Consider the following 5,897-nt stretch of genomic DNA (forward strand, 5'->3'; position numbering starts at 1 on the left):
GTGTAACGTTTACGATTTGCATGAATGAAGACCTATGTAAATTTACATGTGGAATGAGGAATGTCAATCAATTAAAACAATCAAAATTAAACACTTTCTAGATCCTCTCCACTGGGTGAAAAAAGTGGTTTCCCATCATGGGAAACTTTATGGAAACCACATGGAAACCTCAAGTTTACATCATGTTTCCCAGTGGTTTCCGTAGCGGATGCTAGGTTATTCCGCCAAGTTTCCGTGACACGGAAACCCCCTACGCTCCGATTCCATAAGGTATCCCGAACCACGGAAACCTCTGTAAACTTGAAGTTTCCCGAACATCCATGTAGTTTCCCGTAATGGGAAACCTGAAGATTCCACTGGTTTCCAGAATCAGGAAACTTGATGGAATCGGAGCGTAGGGGGTTTCCGTGGAATGGAAACTTGGTGGAATCTTTATGTTTCCTTTTATGGGAAACTACATGAAAGCTCGGGAAACCTCACGATTCCTAAAGTTTCCTTGACTCAGGAAACCATATGGAATCGGAGCGTAGTGGTTTCCGTGGAATGGAAACTTGATGGAATCTTTAGGTTTCCTTATATGGGAAACTACATGGAAGCTCGGGAAACCTAACGATTCCTAAAGTTTCCTCGGCTCAGGAAACCATATGGAATATGAGCGTAGTGGTTTCCGTGGAATGGAAACTTGATGGAATCTTAAGGTTTTCTTTTATGGGAAACTACATGGAAGCTCGTGAAACCTTATGATTCCTGAAGTTTCCTTGACTCAGGAAACTATATGGAACTTGTGTAGCACTTTCTGTGTGGCGGAAACTTGGTGGAATTATCTGGAGTCCCATTCCTGGTGGAACTTACTGGAAAACTTCAAGACTCCCTAACTTTTCTAAAGGAAGCAATGTGAAATAATGTGTATTCTTTTAAAAATCTATCAAAAAAATTTATTACATGTAAAAGAAAAAAGCATTACCATTTTATATGTTTAATAATTCATTTGATGTACAAAAACTGTAACTGAATTTTTCAATGATATCAAAATATTAAACAAATTCATATATCTTAGATAAACAATGGAACAGTCTTTCACATTTAAGTCCATTCATAAGGGTCATTAAGTACTTCTTTCAACATCAGTTTCCTGGTTTTCTTCACATCACCTATGATCTGCAATATTCATACAAAATTATTATATGATGTCAGAATTATAATGCTTGAATATAACTTAGAAATCTGAAAGATCAGTCAATGTCCTTTAATATACCAATATCAATAAATACTTTCCATGATTTCAGCATTTAATGTATCTCTTTAATATTTAATGCTTTATGATAAGTGAAAAAAAAATAACATAATATAAATAATGTTTTCAGCCTTATTATGTCATTGAGAATATATTACTACATGTATCTCATACTAAGAACCCTGCTTTAAGTTTGATTAGTTTGAGAGAAAACATACCCTTTATAATAACAAATATATTAGGGAGAGATTTTTTTTTAAATTTTGATATTCGACCTAGAAATTGGTTGTAGATCATTGCAGACCCTCCACCCTATTGCACAAAAGCTAGATAACACCAGGGGAGAAATATACTCTGGACTACAATTTTAAATAAAGATAAACAGTAGATTTTGATACTGACCTTTGACCTAGAAAATTAGTCCAAGGTCACTCTTCATCCTCTATCCACAGGCTCTCTGTAGTTTAAGTCTGAGAGAGAAATATGCACAGAACAAGTGATTTCAGATGGAGTGATGGGTAGACACTGTCTTAGGGCATCCACAGAACAGGACCTAAAAATAATGCAATATATAATATATTACAGTATATATACACATGTACTTGTATGTTAATGATTTATCATATGCTGAAGTTGGACACATATGATTTTATCATGGTTTAAGTATACATGTATCTTATGAGTAATTTTATACCGGTATTGCATGTACGCTCAGTTTATTTAAGAAATAAATAACAAGTTTATAAACTTCAATGGGAGAGATACCACAAATGTATACATAAACAAGTAATTTAATTTTTTTTTTACATATATTGACCAACATTATTTACATCCATTCATCATGTTCATGAATTGGCTGATCAAAATTCAGTCAGTTTTAGATCTATATGATATACCATAACAGGGTTGTGGTTAACCACTCGCCCACTCGCCAATGCGATTAAAATTTCAAGTGGGCGATGAAGCAATCAAAATTTGATCGCCCACATGGCGAGCGTCTTGTTCCCGGAACATGACCATGCTTTGTTTGTATTTTTATAATCCACTTCCTTTTTTCATAACAAACACTACGCTAACCATGACTTTTGGTGTCGTGTGCAAACTATTACATTTGTATACGATACAAGCACTTGCGTGACCTAGACGTATGCCCTAGTGAAACCAATAATGTGGCAGTTTATTGATGGGGTAATTAATTAAATAAATTATTTTACCTGTGTTCAATTTGAATGTTATTATTTATTTATGAAAAATAAAGTGTTATATATACAAAGAAAAGCAGCATTTTCAAATATTTTGTTGATGAGGTATGTGGGCCCGTAAATCAAATTGTGGGCCCCTAAACTTTGAAAAGTAAGGGGCCCACATGGCTCCTAAGATGTAAATTGTTAACCACAACCCTGTATAAAGGACTTTCACATTTACAAAAGTTGTTCCCCTTCGCAGAGTCGATCTGGGGTCAACCGGCTAAAGACGCTGTTTTCCCTCTTTAACCATATCAACTTTGAGGGACAATATCTTAGAAATAAAATCTGTATGAACATATTCATTATGATTTTCATGTTGCCACCATACTCTGGCAATACAGATACAGATCGTAATTGTCCAATATTTTTGAAGATTGAAAATATTTAACAAGTAACTTACAAAGGACAAAGTGGGAAAAATGAGCGATACGCCGCCAATTGGAGAAAACTCTTAGGAATGTGAAATTCGTCTATTGGTGATGACAATTCCTGTTTTAATGTCACTGAAAAATTAAGAGACATTAAAAATTTAAACCCTATTGTCATACACGCATGCTGTTTTTTTCATTCATATAACCTTTTAGTATCATAAAATTTACCAAAATTTAATACTTCAAATAATTTCATTGAATATCTATAAAATAAAGGAAACTCTAAAAACTTAGTGACTTGCAGGAATTATTCCTTGAAGAGAAAAAAATCTATCATATTTCATATAAATATGTGCATAATGAGCCTTTTTTATTCATTTAGAACATATGGTATGTGCCTCATTTCCCCAAGAAATTTTCAAAGACAATGGACTATCTGTAAGCAGAAATCATTGCTGTTTACTTACATTGGAAAAATTTATGAAAATAATTATAAATTTCCTATTTTTTTATTTTAAATAATGCTAAAAATAATCTAATCTATTAAAAATAATCTGACTGTAAAATAACATTTTTCATAATCTTAATCTCTGGGCAGATCACTCTAACTTCATAAAACTACCTGATATTAAACTAGAACTCTTTAGTGTGCAGTTTTTAGAGCTTCCTTTAAGTAATCAAAATACTGACCAGCAAGAAATCAGTTAATAAGCATTTCCTTTTTTTCATTTAAATTTTGGAGAGATCTCAGAGTTTTTTCCTGTTCAATTCAGGTTCAAGACGACAAAGTTTTATTGAAGTGTATGTATTAGAGAACTGCTTGTATGTCAATCATAGCAATACACACATAACATGGAGGGGGCAAATTGTTTCAGCCCTAGCTTTTACATAAAACTTCTTGTAGCTCACAGCTGATATACCACAGTTCAGTATTTAAATAAAATTTAGAATCCTTTTTTTTCAGGCAATTGTCATATACATACTAATCATGAATGAATTACCACTTACCAAATGACCACATCCTGAATCATCATACATTTTCTATGATTTTATCTCACTGGTTTTCTTTTAAAGTCACGCAGTTTTCTTCTCTCTGAAATGATAAATTATGTCCAGGTACTATTGCATTCTAATTTAAACTAATTATGTAATAGCATTAGCAACAACCGGGATGGAAGAAAAAATAACCAGAAGTCTCTGTTGAGACTGTAGCTCTACTGGTTTGTACTTATCAAACACTGATGCACAGAATTATGTACCTTAGAATAGTCTACTTGTGTGCCAAGTTATATTGAAATCAGACTAAAATTTAACTTAAAGGAGGAGTAGTGTTTGCAGACAGACGGACAGCTAGACAGACGGACGGATGCCCGACGCATTACTATCGCATAAGCTCTTCTGGTCTCTGACCAGTAGATAAAAACAAGATGCGCTTGTGAAACACAGCAACAAAGTTCGACAAAGCAATTTTTTTTAGCATACAGGTCACAGTCAAGATCACATAATCATTGTCCTTGTTGCCATTTGAAAGCACTTCATTAGTGGAGTATGCATACTAAATATGTAGCCACTATCTCGTATAGTTCTAAAGTATGGTGAAGGTTTAAGTTGACAACAGACACTCAGACAGACACACAGATATACAGTTATGGCAAAAGTTTGAACATTATAACTTGGTATACACACAGCCACTTCGAGGTATCAAGGGTAAAATTCACAGCACAGCGGGACTGCATTTTGACTTCGAGGGATCAAGGGTTTCGAGAGATCAGGAGTTCGAGAAATCAAGAGCAAATCTGCTAAGTTATATAGTGGAAAAAATTGGGACGGGAGACTCACTTCAAGCGATCAAGAACTTCCGAGAAATCGAAGTTCAAGCCATCAAGAGTTACCTGTATATATACAGATATAAGAAGCATGTTATTATTTGCAATTTTGACCTAATGACAGCTAAATCTGTTCAGTAAGACAATACCGTGTACATGTATGTAAGTAGTTTTATTGTGCATGATTAATTATTTATTTTCTTGATCTTCTCAACTTGAAGTGGTCTGTATTTTATTAACAATTTTGTAATAAACATAATGAAACATACCCTTTTCCACATCACATCCTGTATCAGACCTTCGACCAATATCAGCCCTAGGGCCTCTGTCCCTCTGGCTGATATTGGTGTCTCGGGCTAGGATGTGATATGGAAAAGAGTATGTATTATTCGCTATACATTGACCTACTCAGGTCAATAATTGTGAAAAAACTGATAATTCAGCTGATGATTCATTTGCATTTCTTGACATACTATCAATATTAATTCACTATATTAGGCTTTTCTTTTTTTACATCTTCATCTCAACAGGTTAGACATTACAAAAAAAATCTTTTGAGCAGTAAACTATTTCAATAAACAATAAAACAAACCTAATCTCTTCAGAAAAGTGGACACACTTTCACCTACATTCACTTTTTTATGTATATTTTTCCTCCATATCATCGTCATGCATATGATTAAGGGTTATGCTATTCGCTACAATCTATTCCAACTGTTCTGATGAGGATATGCTTCATAAATAGCCGGATAAGCTGAGATTGAAGACACTTTTTGTAAAAATATCGATGCTTTTATCAAAGTTTTGAACCAAAAATATTTAATTTATACCTTGCCATAAGTCGTAAGTTCCAAAAAACAAGAGTTGGCTATCCGAAAAGTCAGAAAACACATGTATTCAAACCGGATGTTCTACAGTCTGAATTTAACTACGAAACCATGCTCGGTGTAACTATTATCATCCGGATAATTTGAGCGGGGTTAAAAATATTTATTTTCTTTAATTCCGAAAAGTATTCATTTATATATAGAGAGAGAACATACATATGGAGCATACATTTTAATAAACATTATAAAAGGCGAAACGTTGCCATTTTACAACATACAGCATGCACTTGCACGGTGCATTTGGGGCCTCCATAATCTAAGTTATGCTATATTACTGTCTCAATTTTTTTCTCTCTCTCTTTCTCTCTGCAATATATACACTTAACAATTTA

The 5,897-nt window shown here is 33.7% G+C and overlaps 1 long non-coding RNA gene across 1 annotated transcript; it reads right to left on the reverse strand.

Moving 5' to 3' along the window:
• Window positions 1-1,026: 1,026 nt before the first annotated feature.
• On the reverse strand, window positions 1,027-5,655 carry LOC134248507 (uncharacterized). Its single transcript, XR_009988066.1, has 5 exons — window positions 5,509-5,655; window positions 3,861-3,945; window positions 2,882-2,984; window positions 1,637-1,787; window positions 1,027-1,158 (listed from the first exon to the last, which is right to left on the reverse strand). It is a non-coding gene; the product is annotated as an uncharacterized LOC134248507 (long non-coding RNA).
• Between the last annotated feature and the right edge of the window lie 242 nt (window positions 5,656-5,897).

This window comes from Saccostrea cucullata, unplaced genomic scaffold (assembly GCF_032062105.1).
Source record: "Saccostrea cucullata isolate Sc308-1 unplaced genomic scaffold, CSIRO_AGI_Scuc_v1 ctg2478, whole genome shotgun sequence".
Classification (NCBI taxonomy): Eukaryota; Metazoa; Mollusca; class Bivalvia; order Ostreida; family Ostreidae; genus Saccostrea; species Saccostrea cuccullata.